Source organism: Globicephala melas, chromosome 2 (genome assembly GCF_963455315.2).
Source record: "Globicephala melas chromosome 2, mGloMel1.2, whole genome shotgun sequence".
Lineage (NCBI taxonomy): Eukaryota > Metazoa > Chordata > Mammalia > Artiodactyla > Delphinidae > Globicephala > Globicephala melas.
This window is the reverse complement of record NC_083315.2, coordinates 173,946,259-173,972,745: the sequence shown is the minus strand read 5'-3', so window position 1 is coordinate 173,972,745 and position 26,487 is coordinate 173,946,259.

Here is a 26,487-nt window from a genome sequence, read left to right as displayed (position 1 = left end):
CGCCAGTCACGCTGGCCTGTCACCGGTTCTCACCTTCGCCGTGCTGTGCCCTCTACCTGAAATGAAAATTCCTGCCCCTCAAGCCTGCTGTCCTTGGAGGCCCCACTCAAACGCCACGACCTCCAGGAAGCCTGAGCTTTCGCGCGGCTGGTGGAGGCTGGGGAGACAGATGTGAGGCACTTGTAGCCTGGAGGCGGCTGCCCACCCATGGATGAGTCAGACCCTGCTCAGGGCCAACTGTGGATCCAGCTCTCCCGGGGCTCAGAATGGAGCTCAGGTGTGCACGCCACGTCGCAGAGGCTGTGGATGGCCCCTGAAGCTGCAGCCTTGGTCCCAAGGATGGGGTCTCCTACACCCAACCGTGAACTCACTGCTGTGGGACTTGGGCCCCGCCTAGCGGGGAGTGCAGGTGGGAGCTGGCATAGCTACCAAATGAGCACACGGCTCTCTCTTCGCTTCCCCTCCTGTATCTCATCTGTGGAGGGCTCTGGGCATCAGCCACGCGGGCGTGCGGTGACGGAGGCCACGGCAGAGTGGGGTCCGTGGGCACCAGCCCTTCCCGTGAGATGGGGGGGCTGCAGCGTGTCGGAACGTCCTGACCACCTCCTTCTCCTGGAGGGACCCCGCGTCCTCACAGGGTGCTTGCCAGCTCTCCTCTGAGTTTTCCCAGAGTCCAGCACACAGTAGGTGGGCAGCAAACAGTTGTAAGGGCCACTTTTAATCCCGTAGCCTCGTCTGAGACCCTGGAGAGTTGGTGGGGCAGTAGGGCGGGAGCCAGCAGGGATCTCGAAGCAGAATAGCTCTGACAATGTGGAACCTGATCCTCCAGACCGATGGATGCAGGAAGTGACCCCTCGCTCAGCCTGGCCAGGCTGGCCTGGGAGCAGGGCCCTGCGCGGCTCAGGGGGCGGCCAGGACGTTCTGTGGCTGGAGGGCTGCTGGAGGGAAGGGCCGGGGCTGGGTGGGCGGTGGGCACAATGGGGTGGCCTTGGGGGCCTGGGGACAGGAATACAGTGACTGGTTCCCTCCCTTCCCCTTGTGGCTGCAAACTGGCCTCCCCCCAGTTTCTGCGTGCTTCCCACCCACTGTCTGGGACCCTGGGCCCCGTGCTGAGGCTGGGGGCTGCCCCGACCAATCCCCACCTGTCCGACCCTCTCCCTCACCTCCTGGTGCTAGGACCGTCCTCCCAAAGGCTCCCAGGGGCCCTCGGTGCAGTGGGGAGCGGTGTGTGTCTGCAAACCGGGAAGTCCCTTGGCCACCTGGCTGTGTCTTTTTGTGTCCCAGGCTCGGAGCTGGGACGGCCAGGGTGAGCGGTCTGGGCTCAGTGGCCGGCACCCGGGAAGGTGCCCAGAGCCTGGCCCTGCAGGGCTTGGGCACAAGCAGCCCTTTCCCCAGGGCCGGCGTTTTGCAATCCTTCTTGGCCACCGACTCCCGTTTCTCTGGCAGTTGTAGGTTTTTTCGGCTGTGATTTGGACAATGTTTTTTTTCCCTTCTAAACAACCGCTCTGGAAAAAGGGACTCTAACTTTGAGCGAGCTGGCTTTGATTGTTCCACTTCTTTCCACAAACAGCACCCACTCACCACCCCGCCCCCAGCGCCCTGGCCAAGTGTTTCCAGACCCAGTGGCAGCCAGGGGTCACCCTGGGGCGGCGTCGTGGGCAGGGGTCATGGGCGGTGACCGCCGACCTCTGGAGCCTGGAGTCTCAGCCTTTGGGGCCGTACTGTCCAGTCGCTTTAGAGTGCAAGCTCCCGAGGGACGTTTCCTGAGCACCTACTACGTGCAGGGCACAGGCCAGGCACTTCTCATCAGCTGCACCCCAGAGGCCTCAGAGGAGGACAATTGGCAAGGGCAGGACTGGGCTTCAGAGATGTGTCTGTGTGTCCCCGCAGCTGCCCTGCTGTCTCTGAGCATACCGGACTGGGGGAACCCTGCCGATGACTGTTTTGATTCCGCCCAGATGCACCGTTCTGTGCGGTTTCAACGTCCTCCAGAGCTGCCATCGCCTCAACGCCAGCCTCGGACTTCTCAGGTCTGCTCAGAACCGACTCTCACTCCCATTCCAGACATTGAGGACTTAGGCTCAGAGAGGTCAGGGAACTTGCCCGAAGCCACACAGCTGAGCAGCGGGGCAGGGACTGGACACAGCTGGTGCGAACGCTGTCTGAGGAAGGCTGAGGGGACCTTGGTTCTAGTGCACGTCTGTGGCCTGGACTCAGGAGTGAGCTCTCTGCACACGAAGCGCCCGGCCCCAGAAACGAGCCCCCCTACCCGTCACCCCGTCCCTCTGTGGTGGGTGGTGGAGTACCGGAGGGGTCCTTGGACCTAACTCTGGTTTCAGTGAGGGGAAGACTGAGTGCATGGTGCAGCAGGGTGTCAGAGGTGGAGACGGGGCTGGGGCTGTGGTCTCCTGGGCCTGCCCAGCTCTGCCACCCCGGGATTTAGCGATGTCAGGGCAGGCGGGAGGGTGCGCTGTGCTCCCCTTGGCGAGGACAGTGCCTGGCAGACACCGTCCTCCTGGGATCTTGGGCTTGGACAGCTGAAGACTAGAATGCTGGTCCCTGTTAACCCTTGGGGAGCCCTGAACTGCTGGACCCTTGAGTCCCACATCTCCCCTCTGTGACTTTGCAGTCCCTCCCCCATAGCTTATAGGGAGAAGGGGTTGTGGTGACACTAGGTGCGCCCAGGTCCTCTGTGCAGCGCTCCTGGGCTCCGGGTGCACTTGAGACCTCCACGGCTGTGTGGGCCTCGTCCCCAGCCCTCACATGTCCCCGTGGGACTTACCCTGTCGCTCCCGCACGGCCCTCGGTCCTCCTTGAGGGGCTCTCCCCAGCCCCGCCCTGGCCATAGCCTCTCCCTCACCTGCACCCTCCCCCAGCCCTTCGTCTGTGGTCCCAGTGCCTGCCCAGTACTGATGTGGGTGCTTCCTGAATGAAGGAATGGGTGCATAGGGTAGGATGTCCCTGTGCAGAAAATATACCGGCATTTTAATCTTTTTTTGCCAATGATGACGTAAACTTGCATTGATTTAAACAAAAAAGCTGGATACCTTGTCATTTAAAAAAGTAACACCCTTCACTTTACCCTGCGTAGCCGCAACCTCAGAGGATGCCGTGGAAGGCTGTATTTCGAGTGGTTTTACAAGCTGGTCCCTACGTGCCAAGATTTCAGGAGCAAGGAGCTGGGCTTACGACTTCTGGAGTCCCTCCCAGCCAGCCACAGGCTCCTGGCTCTGCCTGCCAAGAAGTCCCTGAAATGTACTCTGACTCCGAGAGGGGACAGGGTCCCAGCCAAAGTCTAAGCCCCGGGTCATGTTGGGGAGGCCCAGGAATGTGGCTCATCTGCCCTTGACCAGGTGAGCAGGGCAAGTGAACCCTGGGCACTGGCCCCCCACAGGGGGACAGCCTCTCAGGCCAGCTCTGAGGGTCACCTAGCCACGCTTCCTGTGGACAGGTCCCTTTAACCCCCAGCAGGACCTGCTGTGCTCAAGGCCCCGCCCTGAGCCCATCTGAGGTCCTCCATGTGCCCAGAGACCCCGCACCATCCCCTGGGGCCCTCGGGGCCCTCCCGTGGCTTCCCCGCTGGGAGTTTGGGGGCGACGTGGGAGGAGGCCGTGGAAGCCAGCTTCGGCGTCCCGCCTTCTGTCCTAACCCTCAGAGTAAACAGGAACATTAAATCACTACTTGGGGGTCAGGAAACTGGAAGTAATCAAAACACAGTGTCCTGTCCGCGGCCTGGGCGCTGGGCCGCCCGTCATCCGCCCAGCCCTGCACTGCAGCCTGGGGCTTTCCCGGCCTCGTCTCCGCCCCCGCCGTCTGCCTCGTGGGCCCGGGTGCCCGCAGGGGCCCACGCCCCGGGGTACAATTCGTGAGACCCCGAGGGCCCCGCACACACACGTGGGCACCACCCGGCCGGAGACCTCACCACCAGCCCTGGACCCCAGGGCATGAGGGTGGGCATGGGGAGGGCCTCAGGGGGTGGCAAGGGGGCCAGGGAGCCTGTGCCTGCTGCCCTCTCTCTGCTTCTAGGGTAGGCGCTGGCCTGCGGGCTGTCCCCACTGCCTGCCTCCCACCGCGGGACAGTTAGATGGGCCTGGGGCACATGGAGGATGGGCAGGCGGGGGTCTTCTCTCCCGGGGCACTCAGGTCACACGTGCCCTTCCTGACTGCATTTCTTCCCCAGTATGCACTGCAAAAGCTGGTGGGTCTCCCAGGATCCCCTGAGGGCCACTTCCTAAAGGGGAAACTGAGGTTCGGTGAGCGGAAGTGGCTTCGAGGCTTAGCCCCCAGGCTCCCGCCCCTTCCCACAGCCCAGGGATGTTTTCAAAGGCTGGTTCTGCTCCCGGAGGTCATGGGGTGAGCGGGGGTGAGAAGGAGACCCCCCTGGGCTGGGAGGCCCAGGCCCAGGCTCTGTGCCCAGCCCGGTTGTGAGCTGCTGTGCCGCCTTGGACACAGCTCTGCCCTCTCTGGGCCTCTACCTTCCCACCTCAGATGGCCTCTAAGGGACGTCCCATCTCTCAGATCCCACCCTACAGGAGGTGAGAGGGAATCTGAGGGCTGGCCTCAAAGGGCACACTGCCAAACCCCAGCCCCACGTGGTCACTGATTCCCCTGGTGCCCTGCTGCCTTAACCCCTCAGAGCCCGTGTGCTCCCTAACCCTAACCTTGACTGTGAGCTGGGCTGCCTGGACAGGGTGGGACCTGAGGGAGGAGTCCCACAGGGGCCTGAACGGCAGAGCTCTCTGTGGCCCGATGGAGACCGGGTTGGAGAACACGGACAGCCAGGACGCACTTGGAGCCCAGGGTAGGGATGGCGGGGGGCTCGGGCCTGCCTGGAGGAGCTGCGGGTCTGGTGGGGTGACCCACGCGGGCACAGACGGTTGTAGCCACCGTGACTCAGCTGCACAGCGTGCAGGGGCCTGGGCAGGAAGTGGCCCTCTCTGCCTGGCCCTCAGAGGCGACGTCTGGGCTGGGCCTGGCAGGCAGAAGGGAGGCAGGGCAGCCAGGGTGGGCTGCTGGGGCGGCCCCTCCCTCGTTAACCCTCCCTGAGATCTGGGCTTCGTGCCTTCTGAGCGTGTGCACACCTCGTGCTTTCCTCGAAGCCGGCCTGTGACTCAGGTGTGACTGTACCCATTCTCCTGATGAGGAGAACGAGGCCCACAGAGGCCAGTGTCGTGCTGAGATCGCACTGGCGTTCTACAGCCGATGGGAAGTTTGAGTCCAGCCCTGGTGGCTCTAAGGACCCGACTCCTTCCTTCTTAGGGCTCTCGTCTCGCACCCTCGGGTGATGGGCTGGGCGGTCCGTCCGTGTCCTCCGCCCCACTCCGTGGTCAGCCATGGCCTCCAGCAGCAGTGGAGGGGCAGCCCTGGCATCTCGGCTCTGCTCCCTGCTGGAGCTGCGCCCGGCCTGGGGGGCAGTGCTTTCTGCCTCCCCTTCCCAGGGTCAGGGATGGTCCCAGGGCCTGCAGCCACAGCAAAGGTGGAGGTTTAAGACTGACCCATCACTCAAGCCAGAACTGGGCTGGGGCTGTGGGGAAAAGGGCTCCACTTACAGGTTCTTAGTCCCAGAGAAGGGGTGAGGCTGGCTGGGCTGGGCTGGGAGCTCAGGTGGGTGGGGAGAGGGGAGGGGAGCAATCTGAAAGGCCAGGAGCGATAACAGGGACGGATGGGGCAGGAAAATGCAGGATGGGAGTTCCTGGGAGGAGGTGGGTGTGCTGGGGGGTCGGGAAGGAGCTGACTGCCCGCCTGCACTCCTTCCCCTTGCCCTGCGGTCCAGTCCCTGGTGTCCACCCCTGGCGCCTGCATTGCTTTGCCCGAGGGAGCAGGTCAGGCCAGAAGTACCAGAGAATCAAGGCCCACCTGTCCCACCCCAGTGGCAGATCTCAGCAATGGCTGTGGGAGCAGGTGGGCCAATACCCCCCAGCGCCCTTGCCCTTCAGGTGGGACAGCAGAGTCCCAGTGGCAACATGCTCTGGTTCCCGCGGTGGTATTGCCCGCTGGCTCCTGTGCCGGCCCCTTGCTGACCTCTGCATCCTCTCCTGCTGTCCTGGGACCTTGTCCAGGGTCTGGCAGGGAGGCTCAGGGAGAGGTGGGGCACAGGGGCGGCTGGAGCTTGGGGTGGGGTGGAGGGGGGAGTCCAGGTTCTGGCACCGGTGACCGGTACATGGGGTACTATTCACCGTGATAGGAAACTGCCTTCGCAGACTGCCTTGAAGCCAGGAACCAGGAACCGGGTCTGTCCAGTGAGACGCAGGGGACGAGGTGCGAGGGGACGTTTACTGGAGGACTCCTGGGAAAGACTGTGTCCTCCCTGAGAAGAGAGGCCACCCCTGCACCTCTTCCTGCTCTCCTGCCTTTAGATACTGTTTGAGAACTTGGTGTTTGGAGCTGGGGCAGCCACTTTGCCACAATGAGGTCAAGGTCAAGAGAAATCACCAGGGGCTGGCCCAGGGCCACCAGCACCAGCAGCCATGGACCTCAGACTCTTTGTTATGCTGGAAAAACAAACCTCTCTTTGGTTAAGTCACCGTTCACTGGGCCTTCTATTATTTGCAGCCCAAAGCATTCCTAAATAATACAGGATTTGCTACCAAGAGCGGGGTTGGAAATGATTTTCCAGGACCCAAGCAGCAGAATCTCCTGGTGCAGGAGGAGGTGGGAACATGGCAGAGCTGGGAATGCTGGGTCTGAGGGGCATCCGGAGGAATGTGCCCACGAGGCAGCTGGATTACCAGCGTGGAGCCGGGAGAGCAGCCCAGAGACAGCCATGGGTGGTGGCCAAGGCTGCGGGAGTGGGTGGGGTTGCTCAGGGAAGATGGGGAGATGGAGAAGGCCGGCGGGTGCCGGCAGAGCTCAGGGAAGAGCAGCGTCTGTGGGGTGGGTGGGAGAGAAAGAGGTGCCCACGACGATGGGGAAACAGTAATAATAACAATAAGAACAACATCAACAATAAATCCGCTGTTTATGGAGCTAAGTGTGAGTGGCTGGCATTCACACGGACGGTCTCATTTATCCAGTCCTCACTGCCACGTGGTGTGCACGGCACTATTATCGTGTCTGTTTTACAGAAGACAGCACGGAGGCTCTGAGAAAGGGCCACAGGCGCTCAGAGCACGGACAGAACTCCTGGGGGAGCCGGACGGGTGTCGAGAGGAGGTGTCGCTGCAGCGGACTCCGGGACCCCCAGGAGTTGGCAGATCCCGCGGCCAGGGCAGGAGGTGAGGCTTTCCAGGCAGAGGGGATGGCGTGAGCAAAGGAAAGGATGGGATCTGGCCAGACTCGAGGATGCACAGGGTGGGGGCCCTGGAACTCGGGTGAGGGGATGCGCTGGGGCCTGGGGCGCCAACCTGGGGGAGGGGCCACCTGACCAGGGCCCACTCGCCCCATAGAGCAGCCAGAGCTGAAGATGCAGCTGCCCCGAGGGGCTCGTGCGGCCACACCCCCATCCCAGATGTCTCTCGAGGCGGAGGCGAGGCAAGACCACAGTCGGAGCCCTTGGCCTATGGCCACGGCAAACAACTTGTCCTCATTGTCATTGAGTAATTGCAGTTGGGCCCTTTGGTCCAGGCCATTTCAGGACAGCGGGCTGGCGGTGGCCCAGGCGCAGTGGCCCGGGACCCCCTGGCTCACCAGCCCAGGCCAAATCCCCTTGGCTGTGGGCCAGAGCCTGGTTCTGGAGGGGAGGTCCACAGGCTGGCTGGGTCAGGAGGACGGAGTCTGGGCAATGACTCTTGCAGGGAGCCCTGGTTGTCAGGGGGCCGGGGGAAGGTGAGTGTGGGGCTTACTGGGGTGGCCGCCGGTTAAGGGGCTGCTGGGGAAGGAGCCCTGCGCTGGGGCGGGCGGACTCAAATCTGTGGCCAGTGCCAGGATGACCACTTCTGCTGTTGGCTGGGTGAGAGCAGGTGGCCCCCATCCCGGACGCTGGTGGCTGGTCCCGGGAGAAAGGTTGGGGCCAGGAAGGGGGGCCGGTCAGACAGCCGAGTTCAAACTCCAGCCCCACCCTACGGGGTGAGATCTCGGGCAGGTCCTCCCCCGCTCACAGTTTCCCCATCCATCAGATGGGCACAGTGATGTCCATCCCTTGGGAGATGCCGTGAAGCTTAAACCAGAGGATTCATACAGAATCCCAGGCCCGTGGATTTCGCAAACAATTAAAATTTCAAAAATCAACTTGAGTTCCTGTTGTCGGGTGCCAACTTTAAATTTTGCCAAAGCAAGAACACTGAAAACAAAACCAAACATCGGCTACCGTCTACTGTTACCATCACTTCACAGAAGAAGTGGTATTTGGACACAAAAAGGGTTGGCGGCATCTGCAAGAAAAGGGCGGGCCCGTCAGTAAATGCGGACAGCTGAGCCCGGAGCCACTCGGCTTTGCCCTTACTTTGTCCTTATTTTTTCCCTTCACACTTGGGACCAGGTGTGGGCAGCCCCGGTGCGGGCCTGGGACTCAGTGGGAGCATTCTTGGTGAGGCTGTGTCCCTCCTGCCTCCTTGCCGGCCGCTTCCAGCTCAGAGGCGAGAACTTACCACCTTTCAGAAAGGTGCTCTCTGATCAAAGGGGCCCCTCCCTCCGTGTGATCAGTCCCAGCTGCCACCCAGACTTGCCGCTTCCTCCCCAGGCCCATGCAATTTTCTCAGCAAATAGGGTGCTATTGGGAAGAAGAATCTGGCCACAGCAGGTCCACTGTAGGAGGTGCAGAATTGAACATGCAGACACCTGAGGAACAGGTGCCCGCCGATATCTTAGTGCCCTGGGGCCAGGATGACCCTCCGAGGATGGGAGACCGAGGATCAGAGAGGCCGTGCGCGGCGTGGCTGGCGTCCCCGTACCGTCCGCTGGGCTGGGTTCCCGAGGCAGGTGATGAAAACTTGGGTGTAGAGCCCTTTCCCAGCAGAATCAAAGCTGCAGAATCAAAGCTCCAGTGGCCAAGACTCCGCGCTCCCAACGCAGGGGGCCCAGTTTCGAACCCTGGTCAGGGAACTAGATCCCACATGCCACAACTAAGAGCCGTCACAGCCATATAAATAAATATTAAAAAGATAATAATAATGTTAAAAAAAAAAAAGCTGCAGACAGAGGTGGGCATCAGTCCTTTGCTTCATTTCAAGGTCATGGGCTCCAGGCTCTCCTTACTGGAGGGTAGGACTCCAGGGTCCCAGCTGGGCTTGGAAGGATGGGCCCGGCAGGGACATCCACAGGGCTGGTGCACACAGGCGCGCGCGCGCACACACACACACACACACACACACTCTTTCTCTCTCCCACGGCAGCATCCCAAACTCCTGAGTCCCGACCTCCTCAAAATCACCTACCCTGGGTGCAGGGACTGTACATGTGCATGGAACCGCCTTCCTTGGGGCCCCTCTGGCTGCGCCGCAAGGAGCTTCAGGCAGGGAACACGGACAGACCTGGGCTGGAGTCCCACTCCCCTCCACCCCCAGTTCTGTGACCTTGGGTGGGCTGCCCCCCACCCTGAGCCTGTGGTTCCTTGCCTGGGACACCTGCACCCAGCACAGGGCCTGGCGCACAGCAGGCACTCAGCGCAGGCTGGCCAGTGGCTGTGGACTGGGCTGGAGGGCTCCGGGGACGGGGGTGGAGGCGGGAGGGTCCTGCCTGCCTGTGGATCGCTCCTGCTCCCACCGTGAGGCCGAGGACCAGGAAGCTGCGGTCCCCGGGGGCAGGCTCTTTGATGCCCTTGTTAGTGGTGGGGATGTTTTCGTAGCTTGCTCCTCCGAAAGTGGCTGAGGAGCTGCCCGCACCCCCAGCACTTGGGCAGTTTACTGTGCACCTCGATGAGTCAGGGGGCCACAATCCAGCTGCTGGGGGGCAGCTGGGGGGGGACCAGGGCCAGGTCGGGGCGGGGAGAGCCACCGTCTTGTGCGACAGGCTGTGGGTGGCATTTCTGGGTCAGGGAAGTGAGCAGGGTTTCTGCTGGAGGGCAGGCTGGGGTCACGGGGCCTTGCTCCCAGGGGGCCGGACCGAGTCCCCGCAACCCCGCAGATGCGCACCTTCTCAAACCTGCAGGCGTGTTTTGGGGCCCTGGGGCGGGATGCCAGCTCCTCAACAATTTCTGGTGTGTCACAGACCCTGGGTGTGAGTCCTGAGAGGTTGTGCAGCTTGAAGGTGCCTGCCCGCCACAGAGGGGGAAACTGAGGCTTTCTGGATTCTTCCACAGGTATTACAAGCGCCTGGCTCTGTCCTGGATCCCGAGGACCCGGAGGAGGATGTGCCAGAGCCCCAGGCTCCAGGGCCCCCGTTCTGCTGGGAGAGACAGACCTGGACCCACAGCGCCCTGAACTGTGCTCGGCTGGATGTGCCACGCTTGGGTGGAGGCCTAGGTCTGCTCCCACGTGGGGCGAGCGTGTGCCGGGGCCCAGAGGACATGGTCCCAGAGAGGCCTCGGAGGGAGGAGGTGCTCACGCGGTGGAGGCCAGCTCAGGCCAGGGCAATGCCGGACAGAGGCTGGAATCCCCTCATTCATGGGTCCGCTCACCTCTCACTCCCTGAGCACCTGTTCCAGGTGGGTCCTGGCTGCCGTCCAGACAGGAGTCAGCTAAGCTCACCGCTGCAGCAAACAGCCCTCAGCAGTTTGCACAACAGAGGGGTTTGCCTGCTCGTGTCTCAGTCCGCGTGGGTGTGCGGGGGGTAGGGCTGTGCCCCAGGGGGTCATTCAGGACCCCAGGGTTGCGGGCCGGGTACCTCAACTCCCACAGGCGGCTTCACGGGCTGGAAGGGTTCTAGGGAGCGGGCTCGGGGTGCACGCCCGCGGAAGGGAGGGGAAGACGCGGGATGGGGTGGAGTTCGGCAAAGCTGAGCTGTGGCGAAGCCTCAGCAAGTCCTCAGCCGACCCCCCAGGGGGCTCAGGGGCTGGTGGGCCCTTCACAGTGGTCCTGAGTTTGCAGAATGCTGGTGGGCCTCTACTCCCATGCTGCCCGGTCACTGGGTGCAGAGTGCCCGTCAGCAGAGGGGGTGAGCCTTGGGCAGCTCTCTTCAGGCCACGTGTTCCCAAAGGGGCTGGAAACTGAGGCTAGTCTATCAGGACACAAGGTCCTGCAGGGGCATCCGGGCAGCACACCACGGCCTCCACTGCAGATGGCCCCGTGCACGGCTCAGACCCACCTTAAGTTCCGGGAGGGAGCCCACTTCTTCAGGGTTCCGGTGGGTCTCTCTCCCCAACAGAAACTCAGAAGAGGAAAGTTCGTGGACAAACTCCAGCCCTGGCCACCGCAGGGGGCCTTCAGGCTGCAATGATAGGCATCACCTCCCTCCTCTGCTCTGTGTTCTAGATCCCCTCATCCTCCGCCTGTACCTCTTCTGCTCAACACCTGTGGGCTCACCTGTGGGCTCACCTGTGGGCTCACCCAGACCGTCATCCCTGAGACGTAGGAGCCCCGGGTCGCCCTGTCCTGCTCAGGCTGTGGCGGCTGTACTTTCCCATTTTACCATCAACACTGGGCAACGGTGTGCCAAGGGGTGCCTGGTGGGGTCCCCTGCACGCCACACAGATACCCCTGCGTTGCCATTGGAACAGCACTTCCATTTCCTGCTGAGTCTCCATCAGCCCTACCAGGATAACGATGCCTCTTCTCTCTGCGGGTCCCTCGGCATAAGAAGCCAGAGTGCCCGGCGTCAGCCGTAGCTTGTAGTTCAATGAAACTCTTACTGTGTCCCCGGTGGAAGCTCTAACAGAGCCCTGAATTGCAGAGACAGGAAGCACGAATCCCGCAGTGGTCGCTGGGAGAGATAGTAAGTGTGGCCACTTCCGCTTCCACCCCGTGGTTCTTGGACTCATATATTCCACCCAGCAGGGACAAAAAAGGTCACTGATTGAGAGTGTGCACTGCGCCCTGAGGACAGCACCCCGTCCTTGCAAGGAGCTGCCTTGAGCAGGCCTTCAGCTCTGCCTTGGACAGGCTATCCTGTCACTCGATCAGGCTGGCAGCTCCCGGGTGGCGTGGTCCATGATATGACAGTGGACCCTAAGGTCATAGGCTCACTCCAGCACCCCCTTTTCTGCGAAGTGGGTCTTTGGTCTGATGTGATGTTACATGGGCCTCACGCCATGGGACTGAATATTCTGTGATCTTTCAGATGGCGGCGCTGACTGAGGCCCCATGGAAAGAAAGGCAGCCCGCATCCATACTATTTCTTTTCTTTATTTTTATTTTATTTTTTATTTTATTTATTTTTTTGTGGTACGCGGGCCTCTCACTGCTGTGGCCTCTCCCGTTGCGGAGCACAGGCTCCAGACGCGCAGGCTCAGCGGCCATGGCTCATGGGCCCAGCCGCTCTGCGGCATGTGGGATCTTCGCGGACCAGGGCACGAACCCGCGTCCCCTGCATCGGCAGGCGGACTCTCAACCACTGTGCCACCAGGGAAGCCCCATACTTGATTCCTGTCAAAACTCATCCTTGCCTCTTCCAGGATGGAAGATGTCCAATGTAGTTAACTTATTTCTGAGATGCTGATGGGTCTCTTTTAGGAATGGTGCCGTACTAGGGGCTCAGCCTTTGTCCCTGTTGCTGGCAGATTGGACATTCAGCAATGGTACTAAATAGACAAGCCTTAGAAAGTGGGAACCCATGTTGCTGGGCTATCTTAACGGCTATTCCATTCCCATGCCCACTGTTCCAGCACTGGGGTGGCCATTCAGAGGCGGGCTGCTGTCAAGAGGCCAAGTCACTTAGTCTATCTGGTTTTTCAGGGCTGTTCCTGGACGGCGTGTTTTCTAGTGGGTATTAACATGCAATACTTTGTGTATACTCCACCTGTGTATGCTGCATCCACATGTTTCCACCCCAGACTTCCCTGATTTTCTAATTTTTCTGATCTTCTAATATTTCTCCTTCCAGGTCCCTGACCAGCTGACCGAGCCCTTTGTCACTGCCCATGAGTCCATCTATACTCTAACTTTGGAAGACTCTCCCTCTCTACTATTTTCCAAGGCCGTTCCAAGTGGCTTGGGGCAGCTACCATCCGTTTTTAGTTTGTATCCATATTCTGAACCATCACTATACCCACCTTATCATATGCCCACCGTATACTATACCCACCGTATAGTATACCCATCCGTGAGCCAAGCTCAGCCTTTCATCTTCCATCAGCTGGTTATAAAGATCCCATGTGGTTAGAGGTAGGAGCTGAGGGAGAGGCACTGGTGGAAGTCATGGGATCTGGTCCTTGATTAAACTTGTGCTTAATCTCAGATGTGTCACTTCTATTTTATGTTGGAACACTGCTGGGCCTAACTGACCTTATGTCTTGGTAGGTCTGATAGAACCCGTTTCATGGTGGCCAATGCTGGCCACGTGGTCACTTGATTTCCATGGTTGAGCACTGTCTCTAGCAGGGTCCACACCACAAGCTATTTATTGAAAGATGTATAATTCTCCATTGCAGATGTCATGGGCTTGCTCCAGAAATGGAGGCATTGGATTTGATATTTTCCCGTTGGGGTCTGCCATAAAATCCACTTGGCATCTTTTCCAACCATTGATAACCTCTGAGATCATAGCATCTGACAGATCGTATGGTCCAAGGGCAGGGATGCTTGCACTGCAGCTTGAACCTGCTGCAGAGTCCTTTCCTGCTCCGGGTCCCACTCGGAGTTAGCATTCTCTTGGACCACCTGGTACAGGGTCAGGGAGGTATTCCCAGGTGTGGAATATGCTGCCTCTAGAACGCAAAGAGACCTACCAGGCGTGGTGTTTCCTTCTTCATGGTGGGGGTGTGGGTAGGGGGGCAAGACACAATTATCTGTCCTTTGCTTTTGAAGGGATGCCCTAGATCACAGGGTCCATAATATTTTTTTACTGATGCAGCCGGCATGTGAATCTTCCCAGGGTTTATCTGTCATCCTCTGGAAATAAGGTCTCCAATGTGTTCTTCCAGTTTGATTCTCATGGTATCATCACAGTAGTGGACCTATGTGATGTCCTGTGAGATGCCCAGGCAGGAATATGATAGAGACTTCAGACTATAATGTGACAGGGATGAGAGCGATAATAGCCCTAGTGCAAGGCTAAATGTATACTTTTGTCCATTCCAAGTCAATGCAAACTGTATTGATCCTCATTTCTTATGGGGATGAAAAGAACACAACGGCCCCATACCCTGTACCCAAGGCCATGTTCATCTGGGCTAACAAAGACCATCTGGCACAGGGGTTGCAGGTACAGCAACTGCTGGACTGAGTTAGTAGTAATCCACTGCCACGATCCAAGATCCCTCAGGTTTTTCTGGGGCTGACAGGCACATTAAATGGAAACATGATGGGGACCACCACTCCTGCGTTGCTTACCTCTTTAAAGGTGGCATTCGTTTGTGCCATTCTCCCGTGTGTTTTGTTTTTGGTTTACTCTCTTGGCCCAGATGGGGGAAGGTAGTTTCAGATAAGGCCAAGGGGGGTTGTACCAACTACCGGATAGGTCTATCTGAATCGTTCATTCCAGAACCAGGGAAAACCCACAGGACCACAGGCCTGGGGACTCAGAGGAAGCCACACCAGGGTCAGGACTCCAGTGATCACCTTGCCCCCATCGGCCTCATTCTAACAGGATCGTTCAGTCTCTGGTATCATTTTCAGCTCGAATCCTGACCCCAGCCTGGAGGGGAGGTCGACTCCTGACTAGAGGATTGTTGCACTGGGGGCGTGGCCAGGCCTCACGAGAACAGTTGAAGGAGCAGTGAAGTCTCCCCAGCACAGGGGTGGGCAGGGCGGCGCAGCATGACGGGCGCTGCCTCTGAGCACGTGTCCCGCAGGCAGAAGGCAAGGGAGGGCACACACTCAGAGGGAAGAGCATAGGCAAATGTTCAGAGGCAGGGGAATCCTGGCGGCTTTGAGGGACTGGGAGGCTGGAGAAGGGGCCAGTGGGGAGGGCTGGGAATACTCTGCTGAGGATCCAGAAAGGACGTTCCAAGTTGTCTGGAAGCCTGCTTTCCTCACGCTGCCCTGTGCCTGGTGGACAACCAGGGTCAACTTTCCAAAACATAAACCCAGGCTGTGTCACCATGGGATCGAAGCCCTCTGTGTCTCCCCACCGCGCTAAAGCCCACACTCCTTCATTGGCACAGATGCTCCATCCAGGCAGAGTCCGTCCACCATCTTTCCTAGACCCACCTCTCCACAGGCTCCCAGCTGCTCTGGCCCTCACTGTCTCACATACTCTGTGGTGGCTCTGCTCACAGGGCCCTTCCGCTCCCCCCTCGAGGCCTTTGCTCTTCTGTTCCTGCCTCTCTGGGATGCTCATCCCCCATTTGTTTTCTGGTTAATTTCTACTTGGTCCTCGGGAGTCGCCTCCTCCAGGAAGCCTTCTCTGATTCCCTCCCCAGCACAGCGCACGGCCCATTCGGTTATCCTGCAAGATCGCTGCCGTCTTTTGCCAGGACTGTCTCCTGCTCCAGGTGGAGGCTTTGCAAGCAAGGCCAGGGGCCGCGCTGGATTCCTCTCTGGGGCCCCAGCCTCCAGCCTGCAGCCCAGGGCAGCGTAGCCCACGGCCTGAATGAGAGGGAAGCGAGGAGATGACGCCCTTAAGCTCTGGAAAGACATTTTCCCAAGCGGCTGGCAAGGCCCCCGGCCGCTCCGGGGGATTTTCCAATCTGCTCCAGGAAGGCCCAGCTCTGAGCACACTGGGATCATTCCGGGACACGGCGAGGCCCACTTCACCAGGCCTGGCCACGCGCAGAGCACGTCTGAAGCTCCTTTCTCCTCCTTTTCCCTTTTCCCTTTTTCCCTCCTGCTTTTTCTGGCGACGGGGTGGGTGGAGAGGAAGAGAGATGAGCCCCCCAGAGCCCTTCTCTCCTTGGCAACCTCTGGCCACATCCAAGGCCTCATCCCAAGGGATGCAGCATCCTTGTGTGGGATAGAAGTGAGCCCGGCCTGTCCCTGCTCACAGCGCCAAGGACCTGCAGTGACGACGCTGGGAAGGAGGTGCTTGAACCTCAGAGGGTGGGTGTCAGGGGAGCCTGGCCTGGCTTCCCTGGCCCCCCTCTGTTTGGTGCTCCTGGACCTGTGGGTCGGGGAGGGGAGTTGCTCAGAGCTGGCTGTTGGCAGCTGGGGTGTTCCTGCTGGTCCGGGGGTTGAGGGGGAGGGCTACAGATGGCTAGGGGCAGGGAGTGGGCGGGGGCAGGGGGAAGAAGGGACCGGGTCAGCTGTGCCAGCGTGACGGGCATCTCCTGGGATTTCCAGAGACTAAGCAGAAACTCTTTGCAAAGGGGGCTTGTTCCTGGCTCCGTCTGGCAGCAGTTGAGATCTTCTGGGAGTTGTTTTGCTCTGGGTAATTGGTGAGAAGTTTGTTTCTAAAAGTCTGCCCAGAACCCCAAAGTGGAAGCAGGCAGAGTTCCAGCATGAGTGGAGAATGTTCTTTTCAAACACATTTTTATAGCAGTGTGTTCAGGTCTGCTCTTTGGACTTTGCGCGTTTAGAATTTGGAGTAATTTAAACAGGGCTGCCCCCTGAGGCCCTGGAAGACAGAGGGGCGTCCCTGGCGCTGGAGAGCCAGGTGTCCTGGGGCAAATGACCTCATGCTAATCACAGGCAGTTCTTATCTACGCAGGAGGGCCGGCCCCTCGGGGTGTCGCTGGCTTGGCCTGGATCCCGCTGCCGAGAGTAAAGGAGGAGGGGACCCACCTGGCCTCCTCTGTGGTCAGAATTCGGTGCCCTTTGCCAAGTGCTCAGCCGGTGTAGAAAGGCGTGTGTTTGCCCAGCCCAATCCCGGCTCTGACCCTGAACTCAGCTGGTTTCTGCTCTCCCCAGACAGCTGCCACCCGGCCAGGCTGCCTGACTTCCATGGGTAGGTTGGGAACTTTGCAGAGAGAGAAATGAGACCCCTGTACCCCCTTTTGCACGGTGATAAGGTATTACCTGGGGAGGAAAGTCCCCAGGAAAGTGATTTTCTGAGCCTGTGGCAGCAAGGCAAGCCATCAGCCTCTTCCTGGCTGGGTGACGGCATTGAGTCACTTGCCCTGCTGGGCCTCAGTTTCTCCACCTGTCAAATGGGGAGGGTCAGGCTGATTGTCCTTTAGAGTCCCATCCTGCTCTAAAATATTGTCATGTGACGTTCTCTGCCTCGGTTGCCCACCTGTAAAAGGAGGTACTTCAGGAAGCAGCTTCAGAAAAGAAGTGTGAGATTTGATTGGCAGATCCCGGTAGCTTGAAGAGAAACACATTTTAAAATGGTGAAAAATGGGTGAGAGGGAGTGTTTCTAGCCTGCACACAGGGAACGACGGCAGCCTCTGTGCCGAGCTGTTTACCCACTGCCCTCACCCACCCCCGGAAGAGCAGGGCCCGTCTGCCTGTCTACCGCATCTTCCCCTGGTAGGTCCTCAAAGAAACTGGATGTTGCCCGGGGTAGGGGTGGCGTGGACTGGCACACACGTAGGTTCTTCCTCTGCTCGTGCTTGGCAGGGAGACTCTGAAGCTCGTGGTGTGTAATATATTCCAGAGTCTTGCGGGAGCAAATTACAACCCTGGCGGGGCCTGGCTGGATACAGGCACCAGGATGTCCTGCGGGATTGCGGCTCGCCCCAATCTTAATAAACAGTCACGGTGACCATCCCGCTGCATTCAGCACTTATTAGGTTAGCGAGTGCCGACCGTCTCCTATGGGCTTGTGTGGTTTACTATCTCCATCCTCACACCCAGCTTGGACAGAGCGCCACCTTCATATGACGGTGGTGGACAGCGGAGCTCGGAGAGTTTCCATCACTTGCCTGGGGTCACCGGACTCTGCTGACTGCCCTTGGGGCCCCTCCGCCCCGCCCCCCCCCCCACAACTTAAAAAAATATGGTAGACCCGGTGGATCCCAAGACCGTGTTAGAGGTCCGTGGATGGACTTTTATATAATTGTACGTTAGAAAACAAGTTACCCCATCGAATCTGCGATTTCACTGTGAATATTGCCTACAGGAAGATCAAGGCTTAAGAAGCGAAACTATTTAGGATTGAATTTAAGAATGATATGAAGTAAAAATCTGGTCTTGATTGGAGGATGGCAAAAAATCCGGGACTTGGGATACAACCGAGTGTTGTACAAGCCACCTCCGTCAACCGTCCTCCCTCCTGGACCCTCGGGCTCCATCTGCATCCCCGCGTGCCTTGATACCTCCCATCTCGAAGCCCTCTCCCTGGACCCCAACCTCTGGCCCGCTGTCCACACCCCATTCTGTCTCAGGGAAAATGCCTGCAAAGAATGACCCCTTCTGTATCTCCATCTCTCACACCCTCTGCACTCTGACCTCTGCCCCCTCCACCCGCAGAGGCCGCCATCTTTGTGGTCCAGCGCCAGTCTGCAAGGGGGTCCAGTGGCCTCTTTGGGAAGATCTGTTGGCTGCGCTGACACAGGTGGCTGCTCTCTCAGGACTTCTGGACTCCGCTCTCCTGTGGCCTCCCCTCTTTCCTCTGGATACTTGCCTCCAGGCTCCTCTGAGGACCCCCGCTTCTACCAACCTTGAAATACTGTTCCTTAGACCTCCTTGCTCTCCTCTTAGCTGGTCTCATTTCCTCCTTCAGCATTTACTACCAACTAGAAGCTGATAATAGCCCCACTTGCATCCCCGTGCCATCTTCTGAAATCCCGACCTGCCTGCTGGAAATCTCCCCTTGGACACCCCCAGACCCCTCAGACTTAACTGCCTGGGCTGAGCCCGGGACCCCCACTCCCCCCACACCGCCGAGCTGGCTCTTCCGCCTGTGGTCTCTGAGGCCAGGTGAGTATCAGCTCTCCGCGGGCCCTGCTCTCCACGATTCTTGAGCCCTGCCTCCTCTGGAGCGTGTCTGGGATCTGACCACTTCTCTCCTTCTCTCCACCGCCCTCCTAGTCTGAGCACTGTCACCTCTCATGCTTCAGGGAACAAACTGCCCGCTTCAATCCACTTGGGTCATAACAGCCAGCAGGACCTTTGAAAGACACAGATGGAATCTAATCGCTGTCCTGCTTAGAGCCATCTTCTCCACTCCCGTCCCATCCCCCGGGATAAAGTCCAGACTCCTCAGTATCTACAAGGCTCCCACAGAAACGGCTGCAGCAACAAACCTCTGTTGCCAGATGCTTGACTTCGGGTGGGAGTCAGTCCCCCTTTTACCTGCTGACGCGTGGGACGCGTGCAGGCTCCCACACAGCTCCTCCGGGTCGGCGTCCCAGGCTCCTTCCGTCTTGTGGCTCTGCTGTTCTCGTGGGTCTAAGGTGGTTGTTTGAGGTCCTGCCATCCCGGTGGGCAGAGGAGAAAGGGAGGGCGAGTGCAGCCAGGAGGGTGGACTCAGTCCTGCTCATGGCCGCGGACCAAGCTTCATTACGTGGCCACACCTGGCCGCCAAAGAGGCTGGGAAATACTGCGTTAGGCTGGGTGGTCGTGTGCCAACTCTTCTATTACTACAGAAGAAGGGGAAAGAAAAATGGAGGACAGCTGGAATTCCTTCCTAGGAAAACATGGTCTGCCCCTACCCTGAGTAAGCTCTCTGAGCCTCGATGCCCGTCTGTAAAATGGGGTGGGCGGCCGTGAGGATCTGATGAGATGGTAAATAGTGCGTGAGTGCTCTGAACCCCGTCAGGTGCTTCTCCAGTGTTGCCTTTCTCCTTCCCATCCCTGCCCCCATCACCTGGGATTTGGCATCTGTGGCTTGTGAATCCTGGGTACTGTTATGGAATCAGCACTTAGTAGGGCCAGACAAAGGTGGTTCTGCAGCGTCTCCCTCATGGCCTTGTCTGTGCCGAGGTTTTGGCGCAGGGGGGCCTCGGGGGCCTCAGGAGACGAGGCTGGCAGGGTAGGCGCAGTTGGTGCGTGGCAAACCGAACCTGTCCATTCCAGAAGCTTTTGGCACATTGTTGAAGCACTAGATGACTTTGAGAAATGTCTGTGTGTTTTTTCCCCAAGTGCAGTTATTTTTGCCTCTGTGAAATGTTCTGAAATCTGACAGTTTTGTTTCGAGTCTTAGCCCGATGGGAAGATGGAAAGGAACACTGCCTCCCAGTTCTGTGGGTCTCCTGAGGACACCCAGATCCTGGCAGAAGTGGCCAAGGAGAAGCCTGGCGAACAAGATCTCCCAGGGGTGGGTGCACAGTGGGTCAGGAGCACAGTGAGTCATGCCCGGGAGCTCCCAGACCCACTCGGGGCATGAGACCCAAAGGCCGATTGGGCCAACGTCAAAGCACCTACTGTGTGTCAGCCCCTCTCCTACCAAACATTTATTGAGCACCTACTATATTCATCGGTCAGATGTAGACTGTGCGCCTACTGTGTGCCAGACCCTCCCCCACCAAACATTTCCTAAACACCCACCATGTGATGCGGGGGCGTGACAGGGCTCTGAGCACAGGAGTGACAGGATCACCTCGCCACGCGTGCTGGTGGGGAGATGGATGAAGATGATGCTGAAGGGGTGTAGACCCCAGAGGAGAGAGAGGTGACTCATATGCAGACCCTGCTCCTCTGAAACCCACGGGGGTCCTGCCAGGATGCAGCGACGGGGGGATCTGAGTGCACCAGGGGACTGGACGTCACCCTGGACGCACTGCTGCTCCCATGATCTGTGTGGCTTCTCCTCCCCTTCCCAAGGTCACGGCTCTCCAGGGCTGGGCCAGACACCTCTGCTCTTCCCACCTTCTAGCTGATCTCACTTACCCACGTCTTCACAGACGGCATCTTCACCACCGTGGATGCCGTGTGCTTCTCCACTCCGGCATCTTCAGGCGCCTCTTGTGTGGTCCAGTTACCTGTCGGGGACCTCCAGGCATCTCACCCTACGTGTGTCCCTCGTAAGCGTTTCACGTGCCCCCCTAGCTGCCTGGGCTCTTTGGTGCCCATCTCAGGAGCTGGCCCCGCTGCTCCTGGACCGGCAGCACCTTGGCTGCCCTCTGACTCGGGGGTCCCAGGACCCTGGCACGCGGATTGTAAGGCGGTTGGCAAACATCCCTAAGAGCTGGCTGAATGCCAGGCACAGTGCCGAGGGCTTTATACCCTCACCACCGCGCTGAATCCCAACAACAGCCCCGGCAGGCAGCAACCACTGTGATTTCCGTTTTCACAGATGACAAAACTGAGACCCAGATGAATAAATTACCGGACGACACACAGTGAGTCCAGTATTTCTCGAAAAGTCCAACCATCGACTTAACCCCAGATGATAGCTGGGGGAATGGGAATTGAGCTATAACAACAGTAATTTCAGACACGTGGAAAAGTGTTTTCGTGTTTACAAAGTACTTTTCTACATTGCTGTGGAGACGGAGGATGCAGCCTTTCCCTCTGAGAGGTAGACCTAGGAGTAACTGACAGTCACACTACAGTGGATTCCTGGTTAAAAAGACAAACAAAAACATGGCAGGATCCCCACCCTTCCTCCCCAACCTGCACTTTGGGACCTGCATGGAGAGACACTGCTGCTCTATTAGTTAGTTATGGGGTTGGTGGCTGTAGGTGCCAGCGTCATAGTGTGCAAAATAAGGTTGTTTCTTTCTCTTCCTTTCGATATAAACCACACAGGGCTGCTACCTCAGCTTCCCGGCTCCTGGGGCACGGTTCCTTCTACCCCACTTCTGATGCCTTCAAGTACCTTTCACCTCATAGCTCAAGAAGGCCGTGCCTACAGTCAGACCCCCATGCAGCCAGGGAAAGAGGGGAAAGAGAGTGGCGTACACGGCCCTTCTCCTCAAGGAGCTACACACATTACATTCACTGGAAGTGGGCCACATGGCCACTTCTAGCTGCCAGGGAAAAGGGGAACATCGTCTTAGGTGGGTGGCTCTGTTCCTAGCTCAAACTTAAAGCGCTCTGTTATTAAGGGATGAAGGGGCAAATGGACATCGGGGAACAGCTAACATTCTATGCCATGGTCCGCCCCTTGGGGCCCCCTGGTTTCCATGCAGGCTCCGCCTTCAAGACCCTGGACACACTCAGCCCCTTCTCTTTGGAAGAGCCCTGAAGTCCCGCCCAGGCGCTGCATCTGGCCATGTCCGGGGTCTCAAGTTGATGCACAGTCCTCCTGTCAAGGCCAGATGAGATGCCTCAAGAACGGGGAACCTATAAATGAGAAAGACAAGTGGTTTATAGCCCCCCTGAGGTGATTATGGGGCAGGAACAGCAGAACTGCTGTAAAGGCTTGCCTTTGGAAGAGATGAGCTCGGACAATGCAGTCGGTGCTGGTCTAGGACCACGGTCACGCTCGGCGGGGCAGGCATCGCCACCACTCTGCCGTAGCTGACCCCTTTGGTCGCCCTGCCTCTGCTAGCTGGGGGGAGTGCCTTGTCCACCATCCCCCATTGTCCTCTCTGGGTCCTCTGGGAGCACCCTCCTTTCCCACCCCCCTCCCCAAACCCACCCCAGGGTTGGGCATTGCCGACTATGCCCTTCCTGGTGGCCCCCAAACCTGCACAGCGTAATTCTGGCTGCGTCTACATTTCTGGGGTGTCCAGGGACCTCTCTGGGGGGCGCTCAGAACACAGCAAGCTCTGGAAAGCTGGGCTGTGGTTTACCCGGCAGCACAATTCCCTCTAAAACTTAGTAGGTCTCTTTGCACCTGGTTTGTTTGCATCTGGTTCTTCCACGTTGCATGTGATTTCACCTAAAGATCTTGTCCAGACCCGGCTTTTTAGTCTTATGAAGCTGGTCTTTTGTTTCCAGTCCTCTGTTCTCAGCCCATTTCACAGCACCTACCTTGAGGTTATCTGAACCACAGGCTTGGGTGGGGAGACAGCACCTCGTTCATACCGTGGCCCCCAGGCTGGCTCCCCTTGCCCTGGGAACTCTTCATGGGGGGAGCTGGGAAGGGATCGGGCCGCCTCTTTCCTCCACCAGGACTGCACCTCCAAAGCCATCTCCATGACTTTCCTGTATCACTTCCTGAAGGCAGCACGTAGTAGCCAACACACACCTGCCCTGAGTCTTTCAAGCCAGTTCGAAAGTTCCAGGGGCCCTCAGGATGTGTTCAGCCTTCCAAGCGTCACGGGGGGCATTTTTATGACAGGATTTCCGCAGCACAAGTGTCAAGCTTTCCAGCTCACAAAATCTGAGTCCTGGACTCTGGAGGCCAGAACATGGAGGTCTGGGTTTATTGTAGCAGTGCCCTTAGCCCCACCATGTCTGTGTACCCACATCTGTAATGGTCAGGATACTGGCTTGGCTGCTAGAACAAACATCTTCCCCCGAATCCCCCCCTCCCCAAAGTGGCTTAAACATGATGGGAGTTTCTTTCTATCTCATGTTACAGTCCAAATGGTTCAGGATGATATGGTGACACCAGAACATCAGGAATCTGGACACGTAGCCTGCAGGTCTACGGGCCTCAAAAAGAAGCTTTGAGCTCATGGTCTAAGATGGCTGCTGCAGCTCCCTCTATCTCATCTGCATTCCTGCCAGGGCCAAGGAGAGAAGAGGACGAGGAGGACACGCCCCGCCTCTTCCTCTCAAGCCCAGGGCCTGGAATGTGCACACGTCAGTCTCCTCACATCCCGCAGTGAGGAGGGATCCGAGGCTTAGGATGCCCCGTCGCTCGTGTGCGTGTGTGTTTGTGTGTGCATGTGTCCGCGTCAGCTGTTGTGTTGCCCAGGTCTCGCTACCCCTTCAACCAGTGCTCTTTCTTCAAGCAGCTACACTGGAAAGAAGCAGGTCTGGGAGAGAAGTGAGATTCTCCATTCCAACCGTGAAATGCCTGTGATCAGAATTGAGAACCCAGGGCATGGAATGAATTGCTGACCTGCCTTGTGCATTGCGGTCATTTGCCCTCGAGGTCCGGGATGCCCGCTGCCCAAGCGGCTGTGAGCCGGCCAGCTTGTGGGTGAGAGCTCGCTGGTGCCTACCGCGGTCCTGGCAGGGCCGCCAAGCCCCACCTTCCTTCCCTGTCTTGCTCTGATGTTGCCTGCTGCGTGCGCCTCATTTTTTTTTTCACGTGTAACATGGGATTAATGCTTTTGTCCTGTTACTTCCCATGTTGCTTTGGGAAATCAGTTGGGAGGCTGGAGGCGAAAGGCCATCAGCTGGAACGGGCCGGGCGCTGTGCACTGTGCATGGCTGAACGAGAGACCCCAAAGGGACTTTGCAGATGGGATGAAGCTAAGGGACTTGAGACGGGAAGATGGTCCTGGATTACCCAGGTGGGCCCAATGCAACCTCGAGGGTCCTTATAAGGGAAAGAGGGAAATGGTGGGGTCGGAGTCAGAGGTTGCAGTGATGGGTGCAGAGGTCATGGCGATGTCCTTGGAAGACAGAGACAAGGGCCACGCCCAAGGCGTTCTGGTGGCCTGTAGAAACTGTACAGGACAAGGAAGCAGATTCTTCTCTAGAGCCTCCAGAAAGAGCCGGCCCCGCCCACACCTTGATTTTAGCCCAGTGAGACCATTTTGGACTCCTGACCAACTGTAAGTGCATACATTTGTGTCATTTTCAGCCACGAAATTTGTGATGATTTGTTACAACAGCAACAAGAGGCAGATGCGTGAGGGACCGGGGGTGTGGGGACTCAGTGGGATTGCAGCTGGCCGAGATGCGGGCAAAGGGAGGAGCAGTGGGCTGGGAGGGAGCATACAAGGAAAGGCCCAGAAGCAGCGTGCAGGCTCTTTGCTGGATGGTAATAGCAGCCTCTCAGACCAGCATGTGGGATGCAGGGAGGGGCTCCACGGGGAGGCTGGCCAGGAAGGCGGGGGGCATGTTGGAGGGGCCCTGAGCCACCCCACTGAGGGGCTTACACTTAATCTGGAGGAAGAGAGACCCACTGGGATGGTGTTCAAGCCCGTGGAGATGCCTCTGGTCCAGGAAACGAGCGGAGTGTCAGAAGGCAACTGGGAAAGGCGGCCTCACATATCCTGAGTGCTTGTGGTTGCAGTGTTGTGCAAAGTTCTGGAAGCCAGTGCTTGTCAAGATGTACCCGGGTGTGCACGGCCGCGGAACAGATCTTGGGTCTGCAAGCGCAGAGCTCCAACAGCAAAGGGAAACCAGAGGCAAAGACACGGAGCCTTTTATTGAAAGTGCTTTCAGAGACACCCGACAAAAGTCCGTGTCCAGTGCCCTCTGGCTTTCTGGGGAGGGATGTCAAACGTGCCAGACCCTCTGAGAGCCGAGCTGGGGAGGGTCCCTGGGAATTTTGAAGTGCGGCACAGCCAAGACGCACAATAAAAAGAAATGTGTGGCCGTGAAAGAGACACATTCCAAATTGCATGTTTTTCGTCTTCAGCGTTCACGGAAACATGCCATTAGCGGGAGTGGGCGGCACGGGGGTGGGCAGGCCCAGAGGAACACGGCAAAGGGCTCTGGGGAACAGGATTTCTGCGCTCAGCGAAGACGCCACCCCGGAAAGCCACGTGTAGACGCGTGCGTCCAACCACCCCACGGATGGTTTCAGATCCTGCAGGGAAGAGAAAAAAACCATTCGGAATATTGCCAGAATGGTATTTGAGTAAACAGTGTGGACAGCTGCTCCTGCCTGTAGGAGGCAAAGAAATTCTGCCGTCGTCCATGAAGAAAACGCGTTGACGAGGGACCCGTCAACTGGGGGCTGAGCTGCCTTGAAGAATGGGCACGCCCACCCCAGGGGTCTTTGAACTCCACCTGGAGCACCCTCCTTTCAGCTGACTGTGCTCTCCAAGATTTGGGGGTTCTCTATTCCTCCTTCTAAGAGAAAGTGCTAATTGTGCATGGGAGTGGGAAGCAGTGCCTCTGGGAGCTGCAGCCTGGCTCGAGTCCGAGGTGAAGGTGTGAGAGCCGCTGGGAGGGCCTGGTGCCCCCCAGTGGGGCAGGTAGGGGTGGCGGGGAGACTCAGGACACGCATCCCTGGCGGCCCGGTGAGGCCATGCCAAAACCTGTCCAGCCCAAAGGTCAGAGTCACACAAAGCATGCTCAAGTTCGCGCACTCCCTCTGGAATGACCCGAAGTGTGAGAGCCTAGCCTCTCCATCGGCAAAGCGCCTGGGGATTAATTAGTTTAATTGGTCCCTGCTTTAGGCCAAATAGTCAGTGTCAAAAGAGAAAAGTAAAAGATACTTTCCCATTTGGGAAGACAAAAACGGCCCCTGGCAATGGCGGAGGGTGGTAATAACAACAAAAAGCCTTTGCGGGAGTTGACTTGAATGGCCTGGGAAGGCAGCTGGACCCCAGCTCAGACCCTTGTCGCATACCAAGCAGAGATGGGGGCCGTCTGGGAAAGGCCAGCCCGGGAACTTGCTCTGGCCAAGGCGCCACCCTGGCCTCAGCAGAAACATCTCTGCCCAATAAAGCCTCATTATCAGGGGGTTCTGCCCCCGCCACGAACGCCCCCAGCGTCATTTGCAGGAGGAAACAGGCAGGCCGTGGGAGGACTGGCTGGTCCTGGCTGTGCCGGGCTGGGGCCTGTGGCCTCCGACCTGCGTGCCTTAATTGCCATGGGGCTGGGGAGCCTGGTGGGGAGACGGGCTTGAACCAGGTCCACGGCTGTCGTTAAGATGCCCAAGGACGCGTCCTGTGTCTGGAAGGTGGAGGGGTGATGGGGGAGGGGCCAGAGTCCACAGCCCAAGGTTCGGCCGGC